The 16,351-nt window shown below is 34.6% G+C and overlaps 1 long non-coding RNA gene across 1 annotated transcript; it reads right to left on the bottom strand.

Annotated features, from left to right (window-relative positions):
- Nucleotides 1–2,162: 2,162 nt before the first annotated feature.
- LOC119694798 lies at nucleotides 2,163–3,569 on the bottom strand. Its single transcript, XR_007266525.1, has 3 exons — nucleotides 3,202–3,569; nucleotides 2,708–2,847; nucleotides 2,163–2,441 (listed from the first exon to the last, which is right to left on the bottom strand). It is a non-coding gene; the product is annotated as an uncharacterized LOC119694798 (long non-coding RNA).
- Between the last annotated feature and the right edge of the window lie 12,782 nt (nucleotides 3,570–16,351).

Genomic DNA, 16,351 nt, shown 5'->3' with positions numbered 1-16,351 from the left:
TAAATATGTATTTATCGTACAAATAAAAGTTATACATTAAAGTTGTAGTATAAAGGTCAATAATTATAGGCAGGTAGGAAGTATGTAATCAGTTCTAGGTCATAGTTTTATTTAATTCACTATCTTTCGTTTATTGGGTTACAACACACAACGTAGGGGTTCCCTAGATGTTTCATGGCCAATCTAAAGCAGTATTTGTTTCACTCTTATTTCACTCTAGTTAGTTTTGTTAGGTGTTTTCAAATATCTTCTTAGTAAATCCATTAGGTAGGAGTTAAGTAGGCTGGAGGTAGGGCGAAACGTTACAATTTGGTACCGAAAGACCAGGATATTTCATCTCTTCATGTTAGATGTCAGGCAGGTTTTTGTTCTTTTATCTGAAATTTGACAAGTAAATTTGATTAGGATAGTACTTATTTACAAACAAATCACAATATTGAACACTCTTTTCATAGTATATTAGGTAACTTACGTTTGTCTCGAATAAAACATTAAGTTTTGTTGTTTGCCTTTGCGATTAGTAAGTAAATATTTACTCAACATGGCGTTTTTCACATAAAGGCATTTCTTTTAATGTTATGGCTAGAAGAAAGTTTCAAAAGTTTGTTTTTTTTAGTTGGAAAAACTTTATGCAGCATTGCACCACAAATAATAAAAGACAAGAGGTTATTTTTTTAACAGAGTAACTTTTATTGCGTCACAGACTACTTAAAACTTTAGTATAATATTTGGCAGTGTGCTGTGTGCATTATTTTACATTCATGACGAAATCACTGCAAGTTATAATTTTTCACGTTACTAATACTTTCAATATGTTTAAGTTATAATAAGTCTCTTGCGATTTGTTCGTAATGATTTGTTACATACTAGGGGTAGGAAAGTGATTATATCCTTGATATAATCACAATTTGTTGCCGTGGAGTGATCGAACTTATAAACGAAAGAATTATTTATCATGAAATAGGAAGCGCAAGAGGCTAGGTTTTGTATTGGAACGGTACATAATAGGAAAGAATTTGTGAAGATAGCTAGGTAGGTAGTTAATAAAGTTAGGATGAGGAGAATGAAAATAATTCATTTATTAAATTTTACTTAATAAGGAGGGGTTGTAGTAATGTTATGTATTTCATTACAGAATTATAAAAGATTAGGGGTTGTATAAGACTAAGCTCCTTGTGGAGTGAGAGGAAACAATAATAATCATCATCAGGGGTTGGATATAATGGATTCTTATTCAGGACATTATTTATGAAATTTAATAAGTTACTTACCTTTAAAGAGATTAACATAAAACATAATTGTATAAAGGCTGATTTATCTATAGGTACGTCATATTAGTGTTGCTCTGAATCACTATGAACGGTCTCTCTGATTATGTAGCTGATTAGGGAATTATAAGTGAATAGGGGTTGTAGGTAAAATAATGATATGGTTTTATTTCAGGTAAAAGCAGTAAAACATTTATTAAAATCAAAAATTATATTTAAAAAAAAAACAAATGTAACGAAAACGCGGCGCATTTTAGTCCTTATGAACAACCTGAAATGATTAGAATAGATAAAGAAATTCTGGCCCAGGTAGATGAGGGGTGGGGATTTTGGTCTGGAGGTGCGGTCGGCTGCATCAGTGGATCGAGGGGTTTGCGTGGCGGAGCTTGTGTGGTTGGTTCCGGGCTGGACTGGCCTGGTTGGGGGGGGATCGGTAGTTATAGCAACTAGTCTATAATTATTAATCATCCTTTTGGCTGGGTTGGTTCAGTTTGGTATTGATTGTATGAGTTTTGTTGTGCGGGTTCTTTGGTTTGTTGGTGTGGTTGATTGTGCTTCTGGATCGGATCTTTGCTTGTCATTGACTAGGTAGTTTAAAAACTGGGCTCTAAAATTATTATAGGTACTTGAATGTTTGAAAAAGTAGATATATTATACAACATTGTTCATAGGAGTTGGGATAGAACTGTAACACTATCTATGCTATCATCCAAACTTAAGAGTAACCGGAAAAGCCCAAATGTCTAATTATCAAATTCCAGAGAGCCAATTAGTAGCAGATGTTATCGGACATTTCCCTAAACAAATACAAGTATGAGTTACAGTAAATAAAGAAAAGAAAATTTAACAATAATCTCATTTGAAAAAAATTGCGATGAAAAGGTAGTGGTCCGACATAACAATAAATTTAGAAAACAATTAATGTGTAGCAAGTTACTGTTGTTGATTAAGTGCTAGACCAGGTGAAGTAGGCTAGGACCTCATTTAGTTTCAATATATTATTTGTAAGTTAAGAACTATGTGGGTAGTTTAGTTGTTCCTATTTTGAGCGCGGTTGCAATTCACTTCTTCATCTGAGTCAGGATGTTTACTTCATAGTATATAATCTCAGAGTTTGGTTGTCAAATAGAGAACATCATCATCATCATCAGCATTCAAAAAGTATGTCATATCCTGAAAAGAAGAATAGAATTTAATTAGAAAAGCTAAGTATTGTGATAATTTACATAATTATAAAAATTCAGGAAATGACTATTTAGTTCAATATAACTTAAGTAGACTAATAGGATAATACATTAATACATTTAGGGAATGGTTTTATGATTTAATTAATATTGGATCTACAGGGTTATGATTTTCATAACAGTCTAACAAAATCTAAGTACAGGAAGTATAAATAAAAATTGTATTACAATATGTAGAAAAAAATAGTTACTTACTTATTGAAGAATAGTAACTTTGGTCTATAAGTAGTGAGGCTTTGTGAATGTTTTGTCACAGTGGATGGTTTGATCAGTGGTTTATCATGGGTTTTAGTTCAACAAAGAGTGTAGTTGGGTTTGCATTGTTATGTTTGGTCCTGAAATAAAACAAATAATGATATAGGTATAATTCAAATAAAATTATGTAAATATAGGAGTTGGAGACCAAATGATTAGGATAGGTACTTATTTAAAAGGTGAGGGGTTGACAATAAGTTAAAATATGTTGGTTAGTTTTGTCGGTATTAAAAACTGTATGGGAGATATTTAACTGAGTTAGATTTTTATAACAATATATCTATTACAAACACAAGATCCGCAAAACAGAGCTTTTGTACGTATGAATAACTAACAATTCAGGTGTTGTTTATTTTGAATATCTATAATTTGAGGTCGAGAATTTAGTTTAACAGCATGCATACACGGGTTTTCGATAATATAATGACACTTACCTATTAGATTCACTCATTATTTAAGAGTTTCGTTAGTTTAATCGGGTAAACTTTAGATTTCTTCATGCGATCGATATTGTTGAACACAACGACGCATGCTTTTGTTTTGTTTGTTTAGTGCCGAAAAAAAAAGGTTAAGGTTATGTCAGGTTGACATTGGCAGTTTAGTTTTTTCATAAATTTGACAGTTAGACAGGTAAGGCACATTTACACAAACAGCCTGAATAGGAATAAAGGATATGGAGACCGTGTTTTTCAAATAGGGGTTGTGAGGGAGAGTTGTAATATCTCAGAAATATTTTTAGTTACCTAGTAACATTATTTTCGACTTAGGTAGTTACGGAGGGTAGGAAAATAGTTGAAGTAGAAGTAGTATTTAGTTAGGCATATTATTTCATAAAAATAAATAGTGTAATAGGTTGTAGGAAAAAAAACTAGATGGCGGTATTTTAATGTTTTGGTATCGATGGAATATTGGGGTGGATTTGTCTGTTACATGAGAGTAGGAACTTTCAATTTTGGTAAAATTGATCTGATATAATTTTCTTTTACAGAGAAAACAAAAGGGTAGGGTATTTACATAGCCATTTCCCGGGGATTATGTCGTGATTATAATGTTTCGAAAAATTGAAAGGGCAAAGAATGTGGAAGGAAGAAAACTACTTTAAACGTCATTTTAAAGTCTGAATGATAAGAATGTTAAAGATACCTGGCCAGGTCTTACAGTTGTTGATTAAAGGATGATGAAGAATGAAGTTTTACTTATTTAATATTGAGTGCGATTTATAATCATGACAAATACAACTGGGAAATGAAGGGTTTATTGATACTTCGTTCAGACACACACACACACATTTATAAGGGAAACTTTGGTATATTGTCTCTGTAAAACTTGATTGAGTAGTTACCTATTATATAGGTACTTATTTAGCTAAAAAAGAAATTTATTCCAAAAGTTACCTTTATTTCACAAATATTTTCCAAATGATCAACTAATGTAGATACAAGAATTATTGCTACTTATGTAATAAGTATTTTAATAAAAAAATAAAAATAATAATATTGAGTAAAATTTTATAAGAAAAAAAAAATATAATATTTTTATAAAAAATAGTTAATTTCATTTTAAAACTACTAACTTAATAATATGTGGGAACATCTCACACTCGACCATCCGCCCCTTAATTAGGCAGAGCCTGCAATATGGGTATCGGACCGTCAGTTAGTAGTGTGCAAATTGGTTCAAGTAATTTACACACCATACACTCTTAGTCTTGCTTTTGTAGTAAATTGGCGAAGAAAGGCGGTTCTACTCGGGCACAAACGTGGTACAAACGCTTTAGTCGATTTATTATTGAAGTTAGCTATGCACGCATTAACACATCGACGTCTATACAGGCTATAGATGTCTTTACAAAGTACCTTTTACAGACTCCACACGACACACTACACTTTACACAAAAAAAAGACAATTACTTTGAAACAATTTGCTTAGAAAAATACCTACATAATAAAAGTTGATCATGACGGATAACAAATACACTTTACACCAAAAACACATTCTGATCGAAGTGTAAATAAACTAGATGTATTTTCTTTTCAATTTAGGTAGGTAAATGATAGAAAAGAAAATTAATAATTAGATACATGATATTTTATTGATTTAATCAGTGGGGAGGAAGAAGGCCTTGATGTTTATTAGAGTGGCGTGAATCAGAGAAAGAGGATGAGAGTTGTGGTGAATTGAATATCTAAGAACCTATGTATTGAAAAAATAATACCTACAAACATATAGTTTTATGTGAAAGTGGCTTTAGTAAAATATCATGGCTGTTCTCCTGCACTGAAGGAAAGATTCCGATTTCACCTTAATCACACAACACTATACAAAAGAGAATATTTATGAAGATTTTGGTGTTAGGTTAGGACAGCATAGTCAAATTATACTGTTGTATGTACAGTATCTTCATAATATTCTATACTCAACATGTACTTACTTACTTAAAGAAAAAAAAATATATATTTTCAACACAAATTTTGTCATTTTGCTGAATTGGAGGGGGACTGAAAAGTTGTGAATCAGTTGTAAACATGAATGCAATAATGGTTCACAATAATAATTCTCTTTCTAGTTTTGGTAAAATGATTAGTAATAATTCTACACTCTACATCAAGCTCGGAGATTGGTGGACATTGTTCCTGGGGATTGTTAGAATGAGACTTGAACTTTATTAATTTCTATTGATGATGCATCGTCGAAAACATAGGGCGTGGGAGAGTTCGTGCTCTAAGAGGGCGTGTTAAAGATGCTACAAAATTCTTAAAAATAAATTTAAGGTTCTGTGGTTTCTCATTTAGCATTGGATCCTTCTGATCGACAGGGTATCCCCTTGTTCCCGGTTTATTGGAGCATGAATAATCTACTAAGTATTCGATCAATAGTTATGTAAATAATAAATAATAATAGGGATGGTCGTTGATTTTTGATAATTTCTGGGGATCTTGTTGGCTAATCATCTGAGTCATTTTACACTCACACACACAGACATATTGAGGTGATGATCGGAATTTCCTTTTACAAATTTTTCATCGTTTAAATTCAATGAATTTGGTATTTGCGAAAATAAAGGGTGGTGTATATTATTGTGTATATTTTTTCCACATCTCAATTATAATATACTTGCGATACTACAAAAATATAAGGGGTTGAATGTAATGTTCCATCGATGCCGAAACATTAACTATTTCGCAAATAATGAATTTAAACTACGACTGGATGTTCCGAGGGATTTGTTGCGCTTTGGAAGGGTTTTCCCGTGGGATTTTTGGAAAAGTTGTCTATTAAATCATTCAGGGTGTCGGCTAACTTCGTGCCAAGCTTCGTTGTACCGATTTCGGATCACAGAATAATCAAGATAATTATTCTGAGTGTAGGTGAGCCTTAATATTGATATCGGCGAGTTGAGGGTAGAGGATAATATCCACGTAAGCGAGCAGCGCGTGGGCACTTTTCACTTTTGTGTGGGCAGCCGTGGTGAGCAGACGGTCAGATGGAGGGAGTGATCGGTGCCGTGGGAGCTTGAGGACCAGGCGCGTGAAGCCGAGGCGGAACACCGTGTGCGAAGCTAAGTCACCTTTCTATTTACCTTTTGTCTCTCGTATATGATTGAGAAGTTATGCCTACACTTTATTTCTTGAAGGACGCTAACCCACGGCTGCAATTCCCATCACACTGGTATAGGGATTAGATAGGTACACTAAAGGTCTCCTACGTCGCTCATCCAGTATTTAGCTAGCTAGAGAAAACCTACACATTACCCACAACAAATAGGCAGGTAACTTCATGGTTAGGATGGGGAAAGTAGTTACTTTATCATAAATAATAAATTAAATAATATCTGAGGCTTATTCCCAGCGGTGGGCAGATGCGGGCTGGTGATGATGATGATGATTATCAAATAACTAAAACCTGACAATAGATCTCACTTCAAAAATAATAAATTCTTATTAAATAAAAAATATACACCTACCTTCAAATTTGTTCTATGGTTCTTTGTTCAAATTATTGAATTTTCATTAGGTAAATAAATACTTCTATAGAATCTATGCTATAGTAATTATTCAAAGAATAAAGTAGATACATACTTAAATAAACTTTTCAAAGATGATTTATTGTAGTATCTATATGGCAGAGAAGATTATTTGACTTTGAGTTTAAAAACAAGTAACAGCGCAGGGAAAGAATTGATTGACGGAGAAATTTATTCTAAGTGTCAAGATATCACAAATAAGGGATCTAGATACTTAAACTAAATCATTTCTGGTCCTATATTGCTCAATAAATACAAATAGCTTGAAGGTAGATCAGATTCCTGTCCAATTTCCATATTTTCAGAAAGTTATGTAAATTCTAACCAACAGAAGTATTTGTTTCCTTGATAAAGCTTTATATTCTTATGTAAATAAATAAAGCTAGGATATTTTGTTGTCTTATATGTTTACTACAACTATTTAGAACATATTTCAATAAGATCAAAGAATATTAACTATTTCATAATAATTATCCTTTCAATTGAGTAATTTAAAAAGAATAAATCACTTCCCACTTGGCTATTAATTAGAGTCATATGTATTTATCTAATACTTATCTATTATGAAATTCATGATTTAATAAAGTTACTATACCTACTATAAATTATTGAACTATTCTAGTTTCAGTTACCTTATGATTATAAATATGATTGTCCCCTTTAGCTTTGACAACTTGTATTCATGTTGATTTATTTACATGAAATAAATATAAAACATGTAAATATATAAGGTTAGGAGCAAGGGAAGTGATTAATAAGTTGGTCGGAGGAATGTCCAAGTCAATGGTTGTGTTCCACGAGGGCTCCGATTGAATATTTGCTATTATTTATCTATTTTAGAGTCTTATATATTGATTCAATCGGGTGTAGTGATCAAGGCCTACAAAGCGTATGGAGGGGCTTCCCTTATTAACCAACACCAAAAAACATTATTATCTATATTATTTTCTTTATGTACTTACCTATAAATATGTATTTATCGTACAAATAAAAGTTATACATTAAAGTTGTAGTATAAAGGTCAATAATTATAGGCAGGTAGGAAGTATGTAATCAGTTCTAGGTCATAGTTTTATTTAATTCACTATCTTTCGTTTATTGGGTTACAACACACAACGTAGGGGTTCCCTAGATGTTTCATGGCCAATCTAAAGCAGTATTTGTTTCACTCTTATTTCACTCTAGTTAGTTTTGTTAGGTGTTTTCAAATATCTTCTTAGTAAATCCATTAGGTAGGAGTTAAGTAGGCTGGAGGTAGGGCGAAACGTTACACTGTTATTGCCTCGACTGATACAATAAAATACCTCGGCATAATATTAGATAAATATCTTAACTTCAAAGCCCACATCGACCACCTTACATCAAGAGTTAGGAAATTGATCCATTTTTTTAAAACTTTAAGACACATTACTAATCCACATATCATCCGGACCGTCTACTATGCGATGTGTCAGTCAATAATCTCATATTGTATAACAATTTGGGGTGGTGCCTGCAAAACGTATATTAAGCCTCTTGAAATAGCTCAACGTGCTATTTTAAAAGTTGCTACTTTTCGACCTTTCCTTTTCCCTACATTTCAACTGTATCAGTTATGTAAGGTACTTTCTGTTAGACAACTTTTTATTCTTAACACTACTCTTATTCAACACACCAGAACACCACACACTATTTCTAACACACGACGTAAAGACCGAATCTGTACACTTCCCACTCCTAACTTTACATTCACTAAAAGATTCTTTCTTTACCTCGGACCCTATCTTTATAACAAAGTGAATAAATATAAAACTGTCTATAACCTGAATAGCATAGAAACTAAACATATTGTAACTAATCTACTCCTAAAATTAAATTATGATGAAACGGAAAGTTTCATTGATAACTTTATTGAACTGTAATTTATAAATTATATTAATTATGTATATCGAATTTAGCTGTAAATCATACTCGCACAAATACACACACACACACACACACACACACACACACACGCACACACACACATCTACTCACATGCGCATTACTGCATTTTTTTTTTTTTTTTTTTTATAAATACTTATCTTTTAACTAAAATTCTGATTTGTTTAACTTTTTATTTTTTGTTAAACTAAGTTAAAGTAGTTAAGTAAATTGGAAATGTAATAGTTTTTTGTACCTACTTTACCGGTAGTCCTTACTACAGGTTTTAAAAAAACCTATTTAGGACACCACTGACCCCAGATATACAACTAACATGTACTTACGCTCTAGTGCCTACTTTAAGAATACTGTAAACATATTCAGAAATAAATAATTTTTAATTTTTTTTAATTTTTAATATTTCTTGAGGTGGAAAATCTCTTATAACCTTCAATGTCTGGTAGAGTATCTGCTTTCGAGAGCCAGCATTCTGACAGTATAATTATATCGCAGCTAATTTTAAGAGAGCAAAGGAGTACTCTAAATTGATCAAAGTTTTTAGTTACACTCCTAACATTCATATGGATCACTGAAAATTTGCTGTTTGTAGAAAAGTTTACGAGTTTATGACACTCACCATAAGTAGACATGTAGGCTCTAGATACACTTAGGTTATCAAGTTCCGGAGTAATATCCATTATGTTAGCCATTGATAGAGAGAGTATAGGACACAGTCAGTTGTCGTAATAAATAAACATTTTTGCCGTGTGAGTGAGCGCCTGAAACATAGTCAAGGTTAAGCCAAGTTATTTTAATAAGATCATAATGGGTGTTAGAGTAGGTGTTATTCTTGTTATTGGTGTAATTCCATGATGAGGGTGTGTGGGTTGTGTAAATGTGTTTGTGTGTTATAGAGTGCATGTGTTGTTGTTTAAAGACATAATATAAAAGATATACAAATGTACTCCAGAATATACAGAAAAAAGTTGAATGTGACACAGAAATGGTTAAGATGACATTTATAATTGATAAGCTGTCACTAGGAATATGCCAGAATAGTCATTCTTGTTTACGTAAGTCTTGTAAGCATTTTTCAGACCGAATAATAAGTTGTTTTCCTTGTGGTTCCTTACGAAGAAAGATATTTCCATTTGATGACCAGCAGTAGGCATACTTATTTTCTTTGGCAAATTCTCTCGCTAAGGAAAGGAGCCTCTTTGAGCTTGCGGATAGGTATTCGGCGACAAAGATTGGTTGGCGGCCTCCTGATAGTCCGATTGTTTCGGTATTCAGTTTGTCCTGAGTTTGTAATTTCCTATTAAAGTCTCTAGCTGACGAGAGGAAGCGGTTCTTTGCGTGAACTTGACCAAATTCAGCTACGATAGGCCTGGTAGTCCCTGGCTTTCCCGACAAGCGTCGTATATCTCGGATTTCAGATGACGTCACAGGGCAGCCGATAGCGCGTCCAATGCCGGAAACGATAGACATGAGATCTGAGTGAGTTTCTTTATCCTTAAGGGGTACGTTCCTCATTTCGATACTAGAGCTTCGTGAGCTTAGCTGAACATCTCTCAGTTTGTTCTCGAGATCATTTGCATGGTCATTTAGTTCAGGGCGCTCCTTTTCTAGGTTCTCAACTTTCTTTTTCAGTTCTTCAAATTCCTTATTAATGAAAGACATAGACTTCTCTATTTCCTGATTTGTCGAATAGATTTCATTGTTTTGGGCCTTCACTTCGGCGACATCAGACGCCAGTTTTTTAAAGACATTGTTTTGACTCTCCATCATATTTTTAAAAAGTTCCTTCTGATTGTCCTGCCAACTTCGAAACATATCCATCATGTCTGCTCGCAGTTCTCTTCTAAAATTCTCGAAGTCTTTACTAGGAGACATGTCATCATGGGTGCGCTTTTTTCGCGGTAAATCAATGTTGCTATCGGCATCACAGGTACCCGATATATTGGGCTCCGAATTAACTTGAATAAGTCCAGGGAGCGGCGTGCCGGGGGGTGAGCGTCGCATCATAGACATTATAATCACCCTGGGTGTAGTATTTATTTATTTATTTTCGTGTTCGGTATTTGGTACTTCTGGTCTAAACTTGAAGCCCACCTCACCTTAAGTGAAATCTCTTTTATGTTAGGACAGCTCTACTCTGTCGATGCCGGTCTCTACACTCATGTGAGACTCTACCTTCATCAACTTGGGCTCTACTAAGTGTTGTCTATGGTAGTCTTTGCTCTATCTTGTTAGCTCTATGACTCTATTAAAACTTCGTGTCTCTATCTGATATGTCCTGCCCTCTAGCGTTGAGTAGCTGAACTTTGTCTTAACTATGTAGCTTTGACTGTTGAAATAGATGGCGCTGATTTTCGAATGTTCAAGATGTCCGGTTATTATTGATTTGTTTATAGGTTATATTATTGATTATTAATGAAATCCGTTGTATACACTCACAGTTTTTGTTGTATTTTATAGGGAGCTGTGGTTATTTTCGTATTAAGACTTCTGTTTCACTTTAATATCACGTTATTAGTTGTGCAAGGCACTGGGCCGTTAAATTTTTAAACCACTTAAATCTGGTGTTATCTGGAGGTTTCACACTTTGAAAACAATTATTCGCTTAAAAAGCAGCTGTTATGCACTTATGTAAGTAGATTTTAGAGCACTTCTTCTAGATTAACTAATTTTTATGAATATTAGATACGTAAACAATGTTATAGGTTTGACAGTTACGTTCCGTTGACATTCTAATTTACATTCTAATTTGGTTTTTGTATTAACTAGTAGCTTTAAAAATCGAGTCTGCAATGTTTCTAGTTTATCTAAGTAGGTTTTAAACGTTAGCCCATAACAATCAAGAGCATAATCTAAGATTGAATCGACTAAAGCAAAGTATAAACATTTTAACGTGCTAATAGGAACTTTATAACTTAAATGATAAAATTTACCTAATAATATCCTTAATTTATCGCTAATATATTCTATATGTTGAGACCATGAGAAATTATTATCAATCTTTACACCAAGGTAGGTTACACAATCTACTCTTTCTATTGGTTTACATTGACAATTAACCAAATTATTGTGGAGGCAGGAATAACTATGTGTTACTAAAGGTGGAGGTGATTCATTCAGATTTAAGTGAGGCGAGTGTAATATTAAAAGTTTAGTTTTGTCAGCGTTCAAGACGATGCCATTATCATGGGACCATCTTACGACAGCATCGATATAGTTTTGGATAGAGTAACAAGTGTCTGTGAGATTAAAGCCAGCACGTAATGTGCACAAGTCATCAGCAAACATATAAGCTGAACTATAATTTAGGGCCCCGCATAAGCTATTGACGTGCATGAGATAGCAGAGTGGGCCGCACCCGGAGCCCTGCGGCACTCCGCTGCGCACGCGCTGCTCGGCGCTCAGCGTGTCGGCCACCTTCACGCGGTACGAGCGCGCCGTCAGGTACTCGCGGAACCACTGGTTCAGGGGGCGCCCCACTCCACACTCCTCCATTGCATTTAATAGAGTGTCGGTATCGAGGGTATCAAAGGCCTTTTTGAAATCATAAAATATTGCAACAATGTGTTTTTTATTTTCTAAGTGCGTGTTTATTTCGTCTGTAAATTTGGATAATAATGTGTTAGTACTCTTACCTTGCTGAAATCCGTGTTGGTTATCAATTATAATACTATTTTTACTAAGAAATGCTGATATTTGTTTGACAATACACTTTTCTATAATTTTATCGATGCTTGAAAGTATTGCTATTGGCCTATAGTTGGAAGTATTTTTACGATCTCCTTTTTTATGGATTGGACGGACAATTGTTTCTTTAAGCTTATTTGGAAATTTATGGCAAGTGACAGATAAGTTAATTAATTTAGCTAGGATGGGGCTGACCTCGTCCACCACGAGCTTCAGGTCGGCCATGCGCACCAGGTCGCTGCCGGGCGCCTTGCCCGCGGCCATGTCGCTGATGACGCGGTTCACCGCCCTGTTGCTCACTGGCTGCCATCGCATACTCACATTAGCTTTATTTACATAGTTATCCCTACTTATCCATTTATCATCACATGCGTGTTTTATTTGTTCAATGTCATTTGAAAAGTTCTTAGCAAATTTATCACATATATCTTTTAAATCATCTTTACTATCCATATTATTAATTATCTGCTTATCTAATGACTGTTTCTTATTTCCTAAGAGTTTAGATATTACTTCCCATACTTTCTTAAGATTATTATTACAGTTCAATATACTTTGCCTATCATACTCATTTTTACATTTATTAATTACTTTCGTACATTTGTTTCTATATTTAGTATATGTAAGCCTTTTTACCATATTCTTCGGATCGTTACTCCATATTATAAATAACTTATCCCTTTCTATAATCATATTTTTTAGGTTAGTATTTATCCAATTTTTATTGTTTCTATTACTTTCGTTTTCTTTGATAGTAATAGTTTTAGTACAGTCTTTATATATATTTGCAAATATATCGATAAAAGAAGTGTATAACTCTATAGGACATTCAATATTTAATAAGTTAGAAAAGTTAGTATTTTGCAGTCTTTCTTTCACCATACGATTATCAATAATTCGGCGGGTAGTAGTGGCGGGGGGCGCAGTGTAATAGTGAATATATGCAATAATATGCAAGTGATTCAATTAAAGGTCAAATATTTTTTTAATAAACTTTGATCTTTTATAAATTATGCCATCAATACTTATGATGAGAAACTTAGTAGGTACCTACTAAGGCATGCAATACCGCAATACCGGGATCCCGTAATACCGGGATCCCGCGGAATACCGGTATTGAAAGTTAATACCGGTATTAAAGTGATACCGGAATCTGACTTTTATTGGGCTATAAATAAAGCGATTAAGATAAAGTTAGCCTGTGTTCCTGTCTCTTGTATGTTATAAAAGCCCACTTGTTTCCAACCGTTGAATGCAGTTTTCGGACTTTGGAAATCTACTGTTGTCCATGCGTAAACGAACACCAAATGTAAAAAAAATAAAATTATTCCAAAATTTTAACTCTAATTACTCAATTCTCGTAAAATCTATTACAAAATACTGAATTTTATAGCTTTTTCTTGTTTAATTTGGTCCTATACGACCTTTAAACACAATAATAATACAGTGAAACGTGGTTAAGTGAGACTTGAAGGGTCCTGCAATATCGTTTCACTAATAGATAGAGGTATTCCACTTACCCAGTGTCTCAGATATACACAGGTACTCGTATAAATAAATATTTGTCTCATTTACAGAGGGTTCCATTAATAGAGGTGAAAATACAGGTTATTTCAGTAATACAGACAGCAATAATATTGACAGCAAACTAACTTTTGTTAGACACGTAGACTTTATTATTTCTAAAGCCTCTAAAATGTTAGGATTCATGCTCAGAAACTCAAAGCCCTTCAGGCATGCACATAGCAAAATAGCTCTTTTTAACGCCCTGGTTAGAAGCAACCTTGAATATTGCTCTCAAGTTTGGAACCCTTTCTATAAGGTCCACAAAGATCGCATCGAAAGAGTGCAGAAAAAAATTCTTTATCACCTTGCGTTTGGCGACGGACGGGCTCGTTATTTGAGTTCATATGAGGCTCGATTAAAACATTACGGGATCATGTCACTCACGAACTGGAGGAAACTATTAGATCTTACGTTCTTGCATGGTCTCCTTAGGAACAGAACCAACTGCCCTCAGCTATAAAGTAGAGTTGAAATAACTGTCCCCAATAGTGTACACTTTATTAAGTATTTTATTTATGTAGCCTTGATGTATATAACAAGTGTATCATTTGTTGGTCTTCAAATAAATAAATAATAAATAAATAAATACAGTGCGATCATTAAATAAAATTAATTTAATAAGTATATAATTTTTATTCATTAATTAAAATTCAGCACAAACTTCTTGGCGTGTCTTCCCACTTTATAATAAACTAGCTGTTCCCGCGCGCTTCGCTTCGCCTTAAAAAGTTTTCCCGTGGGAATTCCGGGATAAAAAGTAGCCTTTAATAATACAGTTAAGACACGACGCGTTTTTCATTTCAGTACTCCAAGCGCCCAACATCTCAAGATGACTGAGATTGTTGTGATAGGTGATAAAAATAAAAAAGCGTGTTTTTTCAAAAACTAAATCTTATGATTGTTATAACTATAACTAAATAATAGTATGCATATTGCAGATATGAGGCGTTTGTTAAAAAAAAAATGAAGTTCATTTTTGGAGAAATAGATGGCGTTGTTTGAGTTGTACCAACTGTCAAACCCTCAGAAGACACATTTTGTATAATCTCACATCTTATTCTGTGAGGCTAACGAAATGTCAAAGTGACGTATGTACGTAGTATTCACAGAGTACCTACATTATTTATATTTTCTCTATGAAGTAGACGCAGGTGTAGTCCAAGAAAATATTGAGGGAACCGCATTGTCCTTTAGCGTCAATTCACGCGTACCATAACCACACCACGTCGCAGCGACATAATGTGGTCAAGCTGTGGTTACGTGCGAATAGTGTGGGTTGTGGCAGCGACAAAATGTCGATGTGGTTGTGTAGTCGCTGTCGTTGCGATGTGGTAACTACGTGGTCGTATGCAGTTAATAGGGAGAGGAGGTGGCCGCGGTGCCGCCGCCGCGTGGCGGCGTTGCCGACGCGATGTGGTTGCGATGTGGTCGTATTACACAGGTGGTCGATAACATCGGCAAAATGTGGCACGTGTGAATTGGATTATTCATTTTTAATACAAAATATACGCCCGACCACACGGCGTGGTTGTGGTGTGGTTGTGGTACGTCTGAATTGACCATTTAATCTTCTTTGTTTGCCACAGCAAGTGATTAATAATAAATTAAGATTATATTATAAATATAGGTGTAGGTAGGTACTGACTGACCAAGCAGCCTAGTGCATATAAAATGTGAAAAACTATAAGTACCTCTACATGCCGCTCAAATACTTTTTAATGAATTTAAACCCAAGCCTACTTGATGGGTCATGTTGGGCAACTCTACCTACCTGTTTGAGTGCTTATGTTAGATTGCTACCTACATAATATATCATGTTATGTAACAATGGTCAATTTACATTACCGCGAATGATTTTACTTACCTGCATGAATTGATCAGTGTGTCCTACCGGTTATGACCTATGGGGGCGGTTCACAAACTGAAGGTCACTCAGCGAGCTATGTAAAGAGCTATGCTTAGTGTCTCTCTGAAAGATCGCATCCGGAACGAAGTAATCCGACAGAGAACTAAAGTCACCGACATAGCTCACCGAGTTAGTAAGCTTAAGTGGCAGTGGGCTTTTCACATCTGTCGAAGAACTGATGAGTTGATGACCGATGGGGTAAACTTGTCTGGAGTGGAGGCCGCGACTAGCCAAACGTAGTGTGGGACGCCCTCCGGCTAGATGGGGTGACGACTTGCAAAAGGTGACTGGTTATGATTGGATGCGGAAAGCTAAAGATCGCATACAGTGGCGTGCTTTGGGAGAGGCCTACGTCCAGCAGTGGACTGCTATAGGCTGATGATGATGATGATGAAGGAAAATCACTTGGTAGGAAATGATCCGAACACAACCATGAATGTTTTCGGTTTTCGCAGTTTCCATTAAATATTTGCACATTTTT

The sequence above is a fragment of the Plutella xylostella genome, chromosome 8, assembly GCF_932276165.1.
Source record: "Plutella xylostella chromosome 8, ilPluXylo3.1, whole genome shotgun sequence".
In the NCBI taxonomy this organism is placed as follows: domain Eukaryota; kingdom Metazoa; phylum Arthropoda; class Insecta; order Lepidoptera; family Plutellidae; genus Plutella; species Plutella xylostella.
This window is presented reverse-complemented; position numbering and strand designations above follow the sequence as displayed.